An 18690-nucleotide genomic window follows, 5' to 3' on the forward strand; every position below is an offset into this window, starting at 1 on the left:
CAATCTATACCTTCCCTGTGTCCTCTGGTCCTAAATGTGAACCTCCACTAATGTAAATATGATGCACAAAGCAGCAGACCTGCTGCTGATGCACTCCTGTTTCCTGAGGAATAAAGCTCTGTGCCAAAACTGCATGATAAACCTACACACTTAAGGGTATGAGCACAAACTCAAGTGGCTGATTCAGAAACTCTGAGTCACTCCATAATTTTTGGGCCTCCCAGAGCACACAGAAAGCATGTGGACCTCCATTCTTCATCCAGCCAAACCAGAGAACTCTGCTGCCTTATCTGCCCACTCTGGGTCCCCAGACTACTCTGGACTCATCCTCTGCCTGCAGGGAAACAGAGTGCTGGTGGTGCAGGTATCTCATGTAGCAGGAGAATACATCATGATGACAATGAACCTCCCCAAGAATTCCCAGGAAACCTACAGGGAGTTGCTGGGGCTCCTTTGCCAGTACACCTACTTCCAACCTTATGACAGCCATTTAATACCCTAGAATCACAATCCAGCATGATTTCCTTTCAGGTTATAATTACCTTGCAACTGGCTTTGTTTCTATCTACCTCAAACAAAAGGCAACTTTTATAAAAGGAGTCATTGTTCACAGCAACATTGTGTGCTGAAAGTTTATGAGCTCCTTCTGCTTGCCTGGCACAGTGTTTAAAAAAAAAAAAAAAAAAAAAAAAAAAAAAAAAAAAAAAAAAAAAGAGAAGCTGTGGCAGAACTCCACAGTTTGGAAGATGTTATATACTTGGTACAAGCAAATATTGGAATTTTTTACACCCAAATGCATTATTAACTCAAAAATAATTCCTGTACCACTTGCCTAGATTAATCATTGATTCCCTTTTCATTCAAATGCTGCCTTTTTCAAATTCACTAAGTATTTGCTAAACTTTCTTCCCTAGTATGCAGTTATCCATAGGCTGGGAACTGCATAAAGTAAAATAATTGAATGGTCTAATTTGGAATAGACAAGCTAGCCCTATCATTCCATACATTAAACAACAGAAAGCCTGGTGGCAGACAGAGGAAGAGTAAATAGAAACGAGTTTCCAAGCACCTTCTCAGTATTCTTCTTATACATTATCTGGGATCTGATCTGGATTGTTTGGTGCACAAGCAATGTCACCAGCTGTCCTGCCAGAAACCCCAGGGCTCAAGGACCTTGCCAGTTAAGAACTTGTATGAATTGCTGCTTAAAAATTATCTTTATTAAAGAAACAAGAACAGTGTAACAAGCTGAGAAACTGCATTAAGAATGGTACAGCACTGAAGACACTTGTAATTCTTGTCCCTGCACCCATGGATTCAGAAATTATAACCAATTTGTGCTGCACTGTACAGTGGCTGCTGTGGCAATTCTTTGTAATGCCTCAATAAACACATGTGAGTGTTATACACAATAAACACATGTGAGTAGGGCACATCATAGCAAAAGTTGCCCCAAGTGCCATTTTATCTCTGAAGCTACTATGGAAGGAGTGGCAGAAGGGGTTATAACTTAGAACATCATGCAATGACCTGAAAATTATGAGTTTCAAAATATTTTCCTGAGCTGAGTTTAGCTTTTACATTAAAAATCTGTGCAGAAACTGTGCAAAATATGTGCCTGATAGACTTATAAGATTAACTCTGATAATCTAACATGCCTATTAGAATCTGTTTTGCTTATTTTACTGTGAAATTGTGACTTTTCTTCCTCCCTTAAACTACAAATCATACTGACATATTTCATTCCTTTCTATAATTTTTTCCAATCAGTAACTTAAATAAATTATAAATACAACTATGACATGAATTTTGGTTGAACATTTCAAAACAATTTCCAAAGAATCATTTATTTCCTGGCAATATTTATTTTTGGCTCAGGAAGTTATTCAGCTACACTAACTCTCCTATTTTCAAACTAATCACACTTTACTCACCTTTCCTGAATCATCAGTTAGAAAAATAATGGTGTCTTGTTCAATAGGCACAACACCAAAATCTGGTAAAATTCTACCACCGTTCATGAAAGGCTCAGAGGGGCCTCTGACTTTTAATTGCAAATTAATTGCACATACCTGTGCCCATTTAAAGTACTTAAAAACTGAGATCCATTAAAAACAAAAGATTTATATGTTAAAATAATATCCACATAATCATTATGGTCTTCTCAAAAACTAATTTGGCAATTTTTTTAAAAATAGCAAGCAGAGAGTTGGTTGCAAAAAGGCAGGCCTCATTCTTGAAGGTATCTCAGTAAATGAGTCAGAGAAGCTGATTAAAAAATAAATTATTTTATACAAAGAGAACTTCTTTGAAATGGGCTCTCATTGTGTATCAAGGATTTGCTAAGGTGATCTAATGTCAGTGCGCTTTGAGTTTTGGCTACTCTTACTATGCTGTTTATATTATAAGTATTATAACCAGTTCTGATCTCATAGCATGAACTGTAAACTTCAGATTTACAAGAAAATGAAATGTGGGAAAATAAACAGGAAATGGTAACACAAAGACATCCATCTGCAGAATGAAACTGCCTCTCAGAATATATTTGCTTAGAAATAAATAAATGGATATCACAAAACCTGACACTTAATGTAACTTGCATTGCAAGCTAGTAAAAAAGGGAAGCAGACCCTGAGCAATAGGTTTATATTCCTTTTCCAAAGCTTTCCTTGAAGACTTCAGTGGCTCTGTGATCTAATGTTAATACAACCTTACTCAAGCATCACCCATTCTGCCTTTAGAGTGAGTTTTGTACCAGTTAAATCTCAACAAGTGGACCCCCACTAACAAGTTAAGAAACAGCTGCTGCCCAGAAGGGCTGACAGTCATGATTTAGGGTGGCATTAGAAGCATACTCATATCATGAAAAGGGGATTGAGCAAACAGAAAAGAAGGACAAGTGTCGGTACAATAAAATGACAGAAAGTTATCTGGAAGGTTTTGTCCTAGTTGTCCTACAGAAAATGAGAACTGAAAGGTTGGAGGCAGGAAAAGGGTTTAAAAAGGTGTGCATCTGAAAACTGCACAGAAAAAACCAGGGTCATTCAAGGAAAAGAATATAGTCAAGTTGATATACTTTAGTTTTGAACATTCTTGAACATTTTCAATAATTTCTTGATTTTTCAATGAGATTTGCCTTGTATCTGCTTACTTTGTACCACATCTTACTCCTTTGACATCAAACTTGAGACAACATCTCATGACATATTCAATTTTACATTGCAGCTGTGTGTCTCAACATCACTTGCTCCTGGGCTCACTCTTTCAGCCTCTGTCTCCAAGAATAAACTAGACTAGGGACTGCTCAGACTGGAGCCACCTCCAGAGTAGTGACCTGGTGATTTACCCTTGGAACACCACAACACACTGAAAAAGAGGCACTGGACAACATACTCATCACTACATCACTTATCTCATATAATCACCCAAAAATATGAATCTTTATGAATAGAGTCAGCCTTTCTTAATGGATGGGCTATCCAAGACACTAGGTAGGACAGCAAGGGGCTCTCTTTATTTGTCAGGCCTCATTTCAGCCTCTGTTGTACATGTTTTCTCATTTTGCATTCACAGATACTGCAACTGTATGAAAAAGTTCAGTCTAAAACTGTTCTACCAAATGTTACCCAGAAGGCTTTGCTGGCCTTAACCTCTTGTGTTTTAACCTCAAGTGGTTTTTACTGGGGTAGGCAATCCTTTTCTCAATACTGCAAGCTTTGCAAAGATCTGCAAGGATCAGAATAAAAAGAAACAACACAAAAAAACCCTTTAAAATATCAAATATAAACTTTGCCAGAGATCATGCTAATATATACTGTTAATGATTAAATTAATGTAGTATTTATAGTCTCAGTAAGCTGCTTAATAAAGTCCATTAACATTCTACTTTTAGTCCTTCTAGCACTTCATCTTGTATCAGAATGGTGAGGTTTCTAGAAGATCTAACCTGTATCTTAATGTTTCTTACACTCCTAATGCTTTTTTACATTTATCATGGGCTTGGAACTTTCTTTCACTTATTACCCTGGGGTTTAAGTTGCTGTTTTACAATCTCAGTTGCAACTTCACCTCAATTTTATGTGTGTGTTTGGAAAGCTGCTGCTTTCAAACTTCAGTGGCACACTCAAAAGTAAACAACCTCTTGAATTAGAGCACCACAACCTATGTAAACAACACTCAGTCAAACTTCAACTCACCAAGGCCAGAATTACAGTCTCATTCACAAACATGTTTGGCCGTGCCCTGATGTGGCAGCCTTCAGATGTGGCTGCTTATTGTTGATTTTCTGGACTCTGAAGAGGGAGTGTGGCACAGAGGCACTCGAAAAAACAAGCCTTCACAGTGAGAGCTGAAACAAATCCATAGCAGAGCAGCACAGAAGTGGTTCTGAGAGCCTGTCAAATGCTGATTGGCATCCTGTGGTGCCTATAAAGAAACTGGTCAAGTCTCACTGAATTTCTCGGAGCTGTATGAGAAGCAAATTCTTTTTTTTTCTTCAGCTTGATCTATCAGACTTATGGGAAAACCTGATAACTACAGGTTTGCTCTTTTCTTATTTTCCTGTCTTTTCTCTCTCCTCCCTATTCCCATTTTAAAATTACTGTGTGGATGCAATTTGATGAACTTCTCCATTTATCTCAGCTAGTAACTAGCTGGGCAAAGTAGTCTGGAAAATCATGGTATACTTCTGTTGTGGTTGATAAGCATACAAACAGGGTCTGGAATGTCATTCTGGAGAACAGGCTGCATGCTGAGGCTCCAAGGATTTGACTCTACACAAGGAGATGTCCTGCAGAGGTGAGAAAGCTGGCTGTCAGCCATGTGGTTACAACCAGCCTGCCCTCAGTTGTGCAGCTCCAGAACAATCCCCTCCACTTGAGTACATCTCATTCCCAGCTGTCTTGGCTGTATTAGAAAAATTACAAGCTGCTGGCAGCTTTCCTCTTGACTTCCAGCCACTCCTTCCAACCTCCACCTTGTGTCAGTTTTAGGATTTGAGCTGCTGTAGATAAATTCCATCTATCCATCTGTGAGATGAATTTGTGGTTGGATTGGGTCACAGAGGTGCTGGTGGAGCCCCAGGGAAGGAGAGGAAGGGACAAGGCAGGGCTAGCAGAGCAGCATTGCCCCTTGCAGCTCCACCTGACTCTGTGAACCTTAAATGCACCAGTGCTCAGAAAGACTGGAGACCTGCACGCTGTTCCATGCTGCTGATGGATTTTTCTGTCCCAGGGATCATTGTAACAAACAGTGTTGTGTCACTGAGAGGAGTGCTACCCATCATCAGGGACTAATAACAGGGCAAGCAGTGCTTGGCAGAAGATGTAGAACATAACAGGGAATACTGTGCCTGAGCAGGAAAAGATCAAGGTGCTCAATGGATCAATCATTAATGTGAACTACCTCAAACCTTATGTGCATGATGTTTGCTTTAAAACAAACTGCCTTCAAGAAATATCCAGAGCAGAGGCTTGGTAAATAACCTGAAATCATCCACCCTTTTACAAGCTGAATAATGAAATTAAATACACTCTGTAAAACAAGAGTGATGAATATTTCTTTTCCAATTTTAGAGATGTTAGATATGCTACAACAACATTTCAAAATTCAGCTAAGTTGAGAGATTTCCAGGCTCCTGGTAGGTGAAAACTAGCAGAATAATTACATATGTTAATGAGACAGCACTTAAAATTCCAGTCAGAAACATCTTTAAGAGATGCATTCTATTATAACACTCACCCTGTGGGAGTTCTATGGACTTCATAGTCAGAGAATTTTAAAAGCTAGGTGCTGGGACCTTCAGAGACAGCTAAAACAATAGCACAGTTCTGAAGTAATAGAGGAGAAAAAGACCACACTTGAAGCTAAGTCATCAAGTGAAGTTAAGAACTACACTAACTTTGGCTTCTTACCTATATTTATTTTGCAACAGCTAAGTAAGGGCTGGATGCAGCCCCAAAGGTGATAGGGGTGGTATTAGCCTGTTCCCCATCCCATTCCCCACATACAAACACAGAGGGACCCCAGCAAGGAATGCACAGTGTGAGGATCAGAAGATTCTTCTGGAGCAAAGTCATACCAACAGCAATGACAACATCAAGGCAAAAATTAAACTGTAAGAGGCACATAAGAAGCAGAATTGTACAGTAGTTATCAACTACACAGATTTTTTGGTCCCCTGAAAACTTCTTAATGTTTTGTATTGATTCCATCCTACATTAATCTAAGCAGAAAAGCTTTTCAAGTACTTTTGCTGGAAAAGTAGAAGTGTGAGAAACTACACTGTGGGCCACTAAAGGACAATGGAAATCTATCTCCTTTATCTGGTTTGCAAGTTTGGGTCATGCTCTGTCTCCCCTTAAGTAGGCTCTCCATGCTCTGCACAAGATTAATGACAGTATTTTAACCTGCTTTACTGTATGTTTCTCCAGCTCTGAAGATACAGCAAAGAACTTTAGATATGAAAAGCAAAACCTAAAACTTGTTGAGTTTGTTTTTGCTGGCTTTTTTTCCCTCTATCTAGCTCTGTCAGGTGCTTTAAGGGCTTTATCCAGTTCTTTGGTGTGCTGCTCCTTCATTTTAATCATGCTGCCCCTGCACCACAATGCATGTACTTTGGTTTTTTTTCTGTGGCTTTTTTTTTGGTCGAGGGTTTTTTTTTTTTTGTTGTTGTTGTTGTTTCCTTTAGTTTGCAAACAATTTTCAGCCTATAATCTTAAAAATTCAGCCTATAATCTGTAGAAGAGTTTAACTAAATTTTTGATAACCTGACTCATCTTTACTAGTTGTCTGCATTGCTCCCATAGAAGGCCTGAGCTGTCCCAGAAGCTTTTCCAAAACTTTTTCAGTAAATCTCAAGGCCTTTATGCTCCTCAGGAGAGTTTACAGCTCACTGCTTTAAAAACAAATTTTTACAACCAAGTACATTTTCAACTCTTCCTCAGTAATTAACTGGACTTAAAAATCTGATAATACAAGAAGAATGTATCAAATTAACTTCAGGCAAAGTTAAAGAAACCCTCCAAGAAACCACTTTGATTGGTACTCAGGTTAGTCAGGGATTCATTAATTGCCTATTTGCCCACCTAATTAAAACACTTTCCTGAAATATCAATGAAGAAGCTTTACAGAAAATTTTATTTTAGTCTCACATTTCCCTTTCAAAAACTGTCAGTGCTTCATCTTACGAAAGCTAAATAGGATAGATTCATAAAACAGTGTAATATAGAAAGCTGAGCTGAAGCCACTTGATTTTAAACTGCTTGTTACCTTATATTTAAGAGCTTAAACAGTCCTCTATTTCAGCTTTTTGATTACTACTCTGTCCTTTTGGAAACATCTATGGAGTTTATTGATTTTTTTGAGAAATTATTTTCTGGTTTTACATCAGGCTATAAGACTGGCAATGTCCTTATGATAAAATTCTTAATGGAACTTTACAAATTGGTCCTGTTTCTCCTTCTTTCATTCCCCTTTACATGCCTTGAGAACTTTTTCCAAAGGCACCCAGATTCTTTAATCTCCAAACACCCTTGAAGTTTTTGCTACACCAGCCCTCAGAACTTACAGGCTGTGACCCTATGGCAGGAGTGAATACAAGCAGGTTTTTCACCAGCAGCAGCTCCCACAATTGGAGAGGAACCTGGATGACTTCCAGCTGCTCCAGTCAGCTCAGCTCACCACTGAACAGCTGAGGCTGCACTTTCCCTGGAACGATTTATATTAATAAATAAAGTATTATGAGCTACAAGGAGAGGATTGTAAAAATTCATGGATCTTTTGGATGTCAGCTGACAACCCTCACAGTAGGCACTCCTTATTGTTCAGTGCATAACAGTGCCTCTCTTGGGTATCTCCAGTACAAGATCATTTCTAGGATTAAAGCAGAGTAAGAGTATTGATCCAAAAAGGGAAGAATAAAGTTCTGAGTCTGCTGAAATACTCACTGCTTCTTTTGGAGTTTCAGAATTTCCAGTTATAAGAAAAGCTATGGAAAAATATGAAAGATGCAAAAATGTGGGAAAATATGCCCTGTCCCAGGAAATCTGGGCACCTAGTTCCAGCTAAATTGGAGAAAACCAAAAGGTTGCCGTCTGTGCTGCCTGCCCAGTGAGGATAGGGACCTGGCCAAGTGGGGTTGGCTGGGAGTGGAATAGATGAAGAAAGGATTCTTTCCAAGAGACATTACAGCTGCCACTCCTGTCTGCATTCACTTCAGTAGGAAATTCAGCCAGAACTTCTCCCATGGTCATCACTGAAGAAATGGGAATCCCTTAAATAAATGCCATAGCATGGTGCAATTATCTAATCCTAGTTGCAGGTTAGACAGATAACTATACAACCAGACTAGTTTAAAAGAAACTGAGAATTTGAGTTGAAAGAGGTCAGCAAGTATTCACTTAAATAGCAAACAACTAATTTAAAATGTGAACTTAACAGATTTTTCTTGCTTTTATTCTATTTTTTGTGGTTTTTTTTTGTATGACTAAAATAATTTTTATAGTTCTTGTTTTTATGTTGTGTGCTGGAAAAAAGTTGGAATGCATTCAGAATTGAGATTTCCTACAATTTTCTAAATGCTGTATGTCTTCCGCTAGTTAAAAAAGCAGTTAAGTACTGAAAGTACTGTTTTTACAACTGAGGTTTAAAAAAAAGCCAGCAACATTTAAGGATTGTTCTAAATTATTCTAAACATTTGGAAACCTTGCTGAAGCTGAAAAATTACTCATTTATAAATTAAAATTTCCCTATTTACATTTTGCATTTGAAAAGTTAACATGGGAGAATGAAACTCTCTATGAAAAAAAAGTTTAACATATCACTTTATTTTATTTTAGAGGAAGCTCCTCAGTTGGCACAACCTATGGGCAGAATGCTGGCTGCCTTCTGTACCTGTTTAAGAAGCTGCATGGATCAAAAAATGCATCTTCTGACTCTGGCAGACATCATAAATGGTCTCTGTAGTGCCTGACAATACTGACACTTCTTAAAACATGCAAACAGAAAGCCTCTGCACTCTTTTTAAAAGTAAAGTTCCAACTCAGGTTTGATAATTATGTTGTTTCTTACACCATATATTAGCAGAGTATTTCTTGAAAGCACAATATTCCTCCTGCCTTGGACTATATAAATCTGATCCATACAAGTCTGATTGTTCTATGCTCCACTTGAAAGAAACAGAAGGATTTAGAATGATTTTTCTTTTACGCCTTATTTCTAAGCACTCCAGGGGTATTCCACAGATGCTGCAAGGCTCTAGGTTTTGACATTAACACTAAATAAAGGTGTTGTTATATGCACATTTGCAAGATGAAGTGTCAAAACCACTCATGTACAGAGAAAACAAATGTGAATTTCCTTGTGCTACATTGATCCTAGCAATAGAAATGTGAATTACACACTCTGAAACAAAGCCCCTTATGTTTGTTTACAACTGCTTTTCCCTTTTCCATGTTCTTATTTATTAACCAATTAAATAATCTGGGGTTGGATCTCGGCTTTGTTTTTAGCCACCTGCAAGTCACAGCACAAAGAGAAGCTGGTCTATGAATGAACTGAGAAATGTCACATAGTTAAAGTTTCATCTCTGAAATCTCCCTGTGGCACAGGCAAGAATCAATACAGGGCAACAAACATCCACCACAAAATATTTCCTCTACAGTGGAAGCAGATCAAAGGCTCTGGGCAGCCCTGGAAGAGATCCTCTCTATCAATTCTCTTTTTTAACTAGGGAGGTTGGTCTTCCAGACTTGCAATATGCAATTCAAACAAGAAATATAAACTATGTATCCTCATTCCTCTGAGGGGAGGTATTTCTGATTCATAGTCTACAGATTAAAAAAAAAATCTCTCTGTTTTTCTTAACTTTGAGAACAGCTGAGCTGGACAAAGCTGGGCAACAAGTCACCTAAAGGCATGATCTGTTTGAAATAAATCTTCAAGCATAGCTGATTTCTCTAGGAGCTATACACTTTTGATAACATGTCCCCTCAACCCCTGCAGATGATGAGTTTTACTAGTCCATCGATTTTTTTAAGAGTGCAGTCAATTAGAAACTAGTTTAGGAAACAAAATAGGGATCTAGTGGAGTGTTCAGTAGCCATCCTAAGAATTCCCAAGCAGTAAGAGTAAATATTCTTATTCGTATTCTTATAGAAACTTTCATGATTTAAAAAAACCCAAAAAACTATGGAAAGTCCAAGAATGAGATGCTAGATCTTCAAGGCACTATATCACCATGCAGATGACTTCATAGCAATTCCCCTCAAAAGGAATTTAATATATGAATGTTAGAAATAGGAAGCCTGGAAAATTCATGTTCCTTCAGGGAATAAAATCAAAATATTTCTCCAGTTTTCAGATTAAAAATATTTTCAGATAGCAATCCCTCTTTTTTACTTGTTTATATGGCAACTATGACCACAGCCTCTGGACAACTTTCACACATAGTATCTGTTGAGATAGAGAAATGCTAGTGCTAAATTAGAACAATTTAATCCAGGTAGCTAAGAGGGATGGATTAAATCCTTGGCGATGGTTATACAGAAAATTTCATAACAGAACAGGGTGTTATGTGTTTAGTGCACCAGCAAGGGCACAGAACTACACTACAGCACAGATTTGTCCTTGGGGTTTGGCTCTCAGTGCTTAATTTGGGGACCACCTGTGAGAAGCTTGGGCCCAAATGGAAGCTTGAGCTATGAGCCTATCCAGCTTGGAGTCTAAGAGTTTTCCAAAATTGGCTTTGTACAGCTTCTTCATAATGACATGATAGAGTTTAAGTTGCAGCATCATGAATTCTTCTATCCATCCATACTATTTTCTATTAAGTGAACTCAAAGAATGTGACTAACAACATCTTTCACAGAAATACAAAGAAATGCTGAGTTGACCACACGATGCAACAGAACAGACATCATTGGCTTTATTCAGGTGGGAAAAATAATCCTTCTGACCCAACACAGTCCAAATAGAAGTGGAATATGTCTTATTTTTTTGAAAAAGGTGAAAACCAATGCAAAAGGAGAATAAACACCATTAAGACATTTATGTGCTAAGGAAATGAGTAATTTCCTTAATTGCTCCAACTTGTGCAGCTAGCATCTTAATTTACAAAGAACACAGATACTACATAGTGGAAACTAAATGTCATTAATCATTGCTTGTCCTTCTCCTTTATTCTATAGGGTGCCAGGCAAGCAGGGATTTTACATCTGCAAAACTTTCCCTTCAGGAAAGACTAGACAAAACAGCTGCATTTTTATGTCATAAAGGGTTATGCTTTGCCCAAAGACATCAGTATTTGCACAGTTGCAGAAGCATGGTATGGTTGGGAAGAAGGGGAAATGGAAGTGTGCTCAGCTACATGATGATGTGTGGAAGCTGATAAGTACACACTGTGTGCCAGAGATTAGAAAAGTCAAATGGCAAAATATAATTTCAAAAGTAGAAATAAAGTAGAAAAGAAATTGAGGGTGATCAAGAAAAGATATGATATTAAATACAGGAAATATGTTCTAAACTGAAGTAGGATTATACTTATCCCACAGAAGTAGCTGTACTTTTTTTGCTGAGCAAAACATCTGTCATGAGATCACATCCTGAGTGATGTGACTCCTCTACCCAATTCTGGGCTCCTCACTTCAAGAAGGACATTGAGGGGCTGGAGCATGTCCAGAGAAGGCAATAGAGCTGGTGAAGAGTCTGGAGCACAAGTGCTCTGAGGAGCAGCTGAGGGAGCTGGGGGTGTTTAGCCTGGAGAAAAGGAGGCTCAGGAGGGATCTTATCCCTCTAAAACTGTATGGAAGGAGGATGTAGCCAGGTGGGGGTTTGGCCTCTTCTCCCAGGCAACAAGCTGCAAGAAAGCACAAGGGGAAATGTCCTCCAGTCATATCAGGGGAGGTTTAGATTGCCTAATAGCGAAACATGTTCATGGAAATGGCTATTAAGCAATGGAACAGGTTGTCCAGAGGAGTGGTTGAGCCACCATCCCTGGAGGTATTTAAATAACGTGTAGATGTGGCACTTAGGAACATGGTTTAGTGGTGGACTTGGTAGTGTTAGGTTTATTATTAGACTCAATCTCGATGGTTTTCTAACCCAAAATATTCTATAATTCTACAAATTTAGCGAAAGTGGTTTGGAATATCTTAGGTGGTACTGGCCTTCTGTCTTCAAGGAGGAATAACCACAAAACACAGCAGAGACAACCTGTGAGGATAACAAAGTGATTTATCCTGGGAGTGGAGTCATGGTGGAGACTAAGGAGTATGACCTGAAATCAGAATCACAGAATCATAGAAACATCTAGGTTGGAAGAGACCTTTAAATCAGGAAGTCTAACCATCAGCCCAGCACTATGACTAAGGACTGTTAGGCAAGGATTTCTGCCCCTGAACTAGCAACAGGTATCTCATTCGCCCTCCCCTAAAGGGGAAAAGGCATAGTACAATGTTATAAAAAACATGTAAAGGGAGTTACAGTAGTATTTGAATATAACCATACTGACAAAATAAGTTTAAATCTCCTCTCCATTATACATCCCAAGACAGATGGAAAATGCAACTTAATATGTTGCTGCCCTTTTTGCACAGTACATTTCACTTGAGTCTCTTGATATACATTTCACTAGATTTATATTCTTAGTTAAAAGACTCATAACTTCTTCAGAGTGAAGAAGCATCAACTGCCTACCATGAATCTGTGCAATGATGTGCTCTTTCAAGATTAAAAGATGCATTAAATGCCCTGGAGTTGAAACAAAAAAACAACTAGCTAGGCCATCCATTAAAATTACCATTCTGTTTAGAAATAATAGAGCAATGTAGGAGAATAAAAATAGGATTTTTGTTCTCAGACAGTCACAGAGTGAAAAATGTAATGTTAATTCAATGGGAAAAGGAGTTTATATTCAGTGAAATTTTTGTCTGATGATGCTTGTACATGCAGCCATGTCCACAGCACGTGAGCATATGGGGGAACCTTCACCATGCACAGGGCAGATGCAGGCACAGCCATGTGCTCTCATTCTGACATGGTCTCTGTCACCTTGAATTCCTGTTCAGTGAAATGAAGTGTGCTTCTGAGGTGGAACACATCAAGTGTTTAATGACATGCAATGGTTCTCTTCAATAGCCAAGGATAAAATGCAGGGAGAAAAACAATATTGCATTTAACACTTCCTAACAAGGGTTTCCCTGTAGCAGTCTCTTGCTAAGTGCAAGGAGGACCAGAAGCTGCACCTTTCACCCTATTTTGCATGTTTAATACTGCAGCTTGCAAACCAAAACATGTCTCAATGTGTATGAATTCAGAGGAAAACATACAGGGGTAGGAGAGAAGCATGGATATATGTGGATATTTCTTCTCCTTATGTCATACTGACTACTTCCCCTCTGAGAAAAACAATTAAATAACTGTTGAAAAGAATGTTCTAAACCATTCCTTTCTCAGATCCCTTTCCTTAATCTCCAGAATTTCAGACATATAAAGGGGCTATAAAACTAAGGAGTCAAACTAAAGTGGGTAGAATTTTATCTTCTGCCAGTAAACAAAGATGAACCTGACAATTTGTAAAATGTCACCATCTAGTGAAATGAGAAAGGTCTAGTGAGGCTTGAAGCATTATCATCTCATACTTAAAAACTGTTTTGAAACCTTAATAGCTTGGAACTCAGTTAATTCCACAGCCACAAGGAAAGAGGTTACACTTCATTTAAAGCTACAAATCCTTTTGAGGGTATTTAACCATTTAAGATATTGGGCAGTTTCCACTCAGGGTTGACAGTAAACTAAACACCAACCAACCAAAATAACCAAAAACAAAACCCCACAAAAACCTCTTAAACCAAATTAAAATGACAGAAAAAAAAAATATATACTTTTGGCTACATTTTGGGAACATGAGCCATGACCTCTATCATCTTGTCTTAATGCACCATCAGGCACACAACATTAGGACAGGATACCAGGCACACAGCAATTTGTGCAAGTTTGTTTGTAAAGGAATTCAGAGAAAAAAAGGGGGAAATTCCAAAAATGTTGCTAACACTGACACTAAATCATAAGGTAGTGAAGACAACAAACTGAGAAAGAGAAATCCCTTTGTTTAGTTGGACAGTCAATAGCCCCTGGGACTAACTTTTTATAAATGCTGAGGCTCCTTTTAAAGAGTACCTCTTCATGAAAAGGCAAGTTGCAAATAATTTTCCCACTGAGATGGTTCACTATCAAAGCTAGCAATGGAGGGAAAGAGCCCTGAATCCTCCCTTAACCCAGGATTACTCAGATGGAAGACTCCTGCTTGGATCTGGACCACAAGTAAAGTTTATTGCAGCCAAGTTCACATGTTTGTGATGCTTTTGCATTTCTGCAGGAGATGCTGCCATTTTCCCAGTCTGTCTAAAACCAGTTATGGCTTGCCACAAGACCTGCCAGCTATAAAAGTGGTTTGCTGTGCCTAGTTTGCTCCATAGAATCAGGGCCAGCACTCTGCTTAATGCAGAACTGCTCTTGGAAAAATACCCACCAGACTACTAGAAATTGGCAAGAGAAATAGCAAAAAGTCTGTTGGGTAAGCTGACCCTTTACCTTTTCCGTTTCTCTTCAGCATATCAACTTATATCTTTCTAAAATACAGCCAATAAATACTACAGGTGTGCATACAAAACCACATGTAAGAGTCTGAAAAATTGATATTCAAAGCTGAAATTCTATCACAGAAAAGCCCTGCACTCCCTATTTTCATTCAGTTCTCAGCAAGAGAAAAAGCCCCAAATGGGAAACACAGCTGATGTCCTGAATGTTTGGTGAAAAGAGAAAATGGCTACTTCCTCTCAAATTCCATCATATTCTTTTCCTAATAGCTAAAGATTTCTTGCCTTGCCATTTTTTTGCAGGTGCAATTACTGCAAGGCATTGCAGTGGCAGAGGCACAGTGGAGGCATCAACATTAACTGAAGTTATCTCTCAGTATCTCCTGGAAAGCTGTATGAATTATACAAAACAAGTGTCATGTTCTCCCTACAAGGAACAATTTTTAATAGACAGAGAGTGTTAGAGAGAAAAAAAAATTGATGATGGAAGATTTTTCATTAGAAAATGTTATGTCAGACTTGAAATATTTTGCTGGAATGTAATGCTTGGTTACATCTTTGGGAACATTTCAAAACAATTTGATTCCAATACACAGCATTTAATTTTGTTCAAACTTGCATTCAGCTAAAGTAATGCATGTGATAAAGTGTATATGATATGTTAAACCTCTATTTGATTTTAATAATTCTGTATATTTTATTATGTTAAAATTCTGTGTTACAGTACAACCACATTAATACCAAGAAAAAAAAAAAAGAAAATAAAAGAAAAAAAAAAAAAGAAAAAATAAGACAAGATTGGATTTTTATGTCTGGAAGCCAAATATCAAAATATCAGTTTCCTAGAAATAAAATTTGTCCACCAGTCCCTTTGAGAAAAGAAGACAGGACTCATGGGACCTTTGATGCCTCCTGTCTGAGAGCTTGAATTTCCAGGGGAGGGGAAAGCAAAAGGAAGTAGGTGTGAAACATGGGGCATCTCTCCTATGAGGAAAGTCTGAGAGAATTGGGATTGTTCAGCCTGGAAAAGAAGCAGCTTTGGGGTGACCTAACTGTGGTGTTCCAACAACAGAAGGGGGCGACACAGAAGATGGAGAGAGACTTTTTATAAAAAATGTAGTGAGAGGAGAAAGGGGGATGGCTTCAACCTAAAAGACAGGAGGTTTAGATGACATGTTACAAAGAAATTCTTTATTGTAAAGGTGCTGGGGCACTGTAAGTGACTACTGACTGCCTAATTCCTAAACTCCTTTTTTTTTTTTCCTTTTTTTTTTTTCACCTTAGGAGTGACTGGAGAAAGCTAATGGATTTGACTTAAAAAAAACCTTACTACCAACCCTCCTCTGCACTGTGGCAGAGATGTGTGTACAGAACTGTGAGGAACACAGGTGACAAATACATTTGATAGAACAGAGCAGAACTAACAACAGGGATCAGTGGATGTACAGACCCTTGAATTCCCAGCTGAAGAGGTGGCTTACTGCACCTCTGCTCTGCATTGCAGCCACGCCACACAGAGTAACGGGTGCAGGTCTGAGACCAAAGCCTGAGTGAAACAATGTTTTAGTTGATTAAACAAATAAAGGCATCCTGTAATTTCCCTAATTATTCTAATTTCTCTAATGCAACTCTGCAGTCATGGCACAATAATGCCTGCATCATTTAGGTGCTGTCTCCAGTTTCTCAAGGTGCTTTGGCCTTGGTTATTAACTGATATCACAATCATTTTTTGTTAAGTATTATTCTTGCTTTTCTTAGTAATTGTCCTTCTCCAGAACACAGGAAGAATAAAATATTAAGGAGAGCTGGATTTTCAAGGACCATAGGGATTTAAGAATAGTTAGTTTTTGTTTGTTGTTTTTTTCCTTTTTTTAGTGCAGTTTCTAGCCTTGCTTCTTAGACAGACATGGCTTATATATAAAACTGTATTTATGTGTATGTATATGTGCTTTTTCTGCCTGCCCCTTACTTTCTGTGGTCCTCTGTCTCCCTCTCAAAATGCGAATTTAATTCACATTTGATATGGAAGAGAAGACCACAGATGTATGAAATGCCTAAATATTTAATGAAAAATTATTTATTAAGAAGAGGCCCTGCTACATAAGCAGGAGAAATAAGACCCTAAACTCTGATTGCAAAGAGGTGTTTAAAATGTATCGATTATAGGAAAAACATCAGAATCTCTTTCTTAGATAATCTCATCTGAACACATATATCAACTGCAATAAAAGTCTCATTCATTTAACTTCTATATTTTTTTTTTCTTCTTGCTGCTAATACGTACACCATATTCACTCTTTATTCACTTGGATAGCATACAAACACAAATGAAGCATGTATTTGCCATGTGGCATCAGATACAAATTCTCCCAAAATTTAAAATTAGACCCATAGAAATTTAAATTTAGGCTCATTTCAATTTATCATTTGGTGCTATGCTGATGTAACTTCAAGGAAGACAACAGTAAAGCATAAAACTTTGCTTTGCATATTTAATGTTTCTTTGTGCAGAGATAGTGTCAAAAGTGATCAAAAAGCATTGAAACTCTGAAATCTTGCAGAATCAAAAGTCTTCATTTTAAAAATGGAGGAGGTAATGCAAAAAACTGCTTAGCAACTTGAGAACAGATAGCAAATGTGATGGACCAAACATGGAGCTGTCAGAATAAATTTTCATACAAAGACCTGAAAAAACTCAGAAATCTGCTACAGTGAAAAGCTGTCTCACTAGCTTAATATGATGTAGGAAGGCATGTTTTGCCAATAAGAACAAGTCCCCAGAATTAATACAAGAGTATTTCCTCAGGTGCAATATTAAATATATTGGAAGTGCCTACTTCTAATGAATAATGCCATCTGTAATTATTACTTCCTTTTTTGTTTTATTCTCAGAAAACAGAAAATTGTCCAACTTTTTATTAGTTTGTATCAGAATAAATGAGGGTGGAATATAACAATCTCAAGAAAATTAAAATGCTTTAAGTCTAGATAATGAACAAGAGGTTCTTAGCCAGTGAGTCAGTGAATCAGTCTCAGTTTCTGTCCAGCCTTGAATGGATGTACAACTGCCCTCTCTCAGAGTTCTCTTGGATTTTAACTTCAAACAAGTATGTAGACCCAGTAATATATTTCTATGGATAATGAGTGCCTGTGTCTCTCCTTACATAACATGAAGATCCAGATTTATTAGGTGAATCAAAGTAACAGCAACTCTGCTTGATTTTGCAGTGTCCTGGTTCAAGGACAGGAGGAGCTGGGTTCTGAATCCTTCCCGTGCCTACATGATTTAGATCTGTATCTCCTTTAATTTGACTCCTCAAAACTCACAGGGCTGCTCTAGCCCATCTAGACACAGGTCATAAACTCACATAAGGAAAATCATATTCTGATTACTTAGGAGTTACTTAATCAGAAATATAATATTATCAGAAAATCATCTCATTCCTCCTCTGGCTATATAAATTTAATCCTCTCACATCCTCTACTATTATTTAAAACTCTTATGATAAGGCTTCTATTATTTGTATAAGTAGATAGTTAAATACCTTGAAGATCTCATAGCTAAAATACTTCCTTTCCTTGTCAAATTCAAATCCTTTTTATCTATCCCATTGCATCAAGCCCCATCTATTTGGAGTTTCCTAATTTTAATGCTTACACTCCTCAAGTGCTTGTTGATCTTATCTTCCTTTTAGAAAGCACATTTTTGATTTGGTTGGCTATACCTCTGAATTACTGTGATTTTGATCAACAAATTCCATTAAAAAGCCTGCAAAAATCCACTCTGGATCATGATAAAATATGGTATAACACAACAGCATCTGATCTAATAATGAGACAGACCAAAAATCAAATAGATAGTAAATTATGTCAAATTAAAGCAGGAAGAAAGTGTACAATTAGGAAAAATCCCCATAACACCTACAAGATGAGCTTTTAAACTTGCCTGTTGGCTGGAAAGAGACACTGTATCTCAGTGAAATGATTTTATTTAGGAAAAAAACAGAATACTGAAGCTAGAGGAAAGACACACAGCCTCCCCTCCCACACTCCCCACTCTTTGAGCCAAAGTAGAGCCAAGAATAATGATATTATC

The 18690-nt window shown here is 37.8% G+C and overlaps 1 protein-coding gene across 6 annotated transcripts in view; it reads right to left on the bottom strand.

The window, feature by feature from the left end:
* Positions 1 to 18690, bottom strand: part of CHRM3 (cholinergic receptor muscarinic 3) — a 251418-nt gene that overhangs the window by 37445 nt on the left and 195283 nt on the right. The window contains exon 2 of one of the 6 annotated variants that reach the window (XM_079297863.1): positions 7805 to 7872. The exons of the other annotated variants lie outside the window; for them this stretch is intronic. The gene's annotated coding sequence lies outside the window, so the exon portion shown is untranslated. The remainder of the gene's footprint in view (positions 1 to 7804; positions 7873 to 18690) is intronic. 6 annotated transcript variants of the gene reach the window in all.

This window comes from Erithacus rubecula (assembly GCF_903797595.1).
Source record: "Erithacus rubecula genome assembly, chromosome: 2".
Taxonomy (NCBI): Eukaryota; Metazoa; Chordata; class Aves; order Passeriformes; family Muscicapidae; genus Erithacus; species Erithacus rubecula.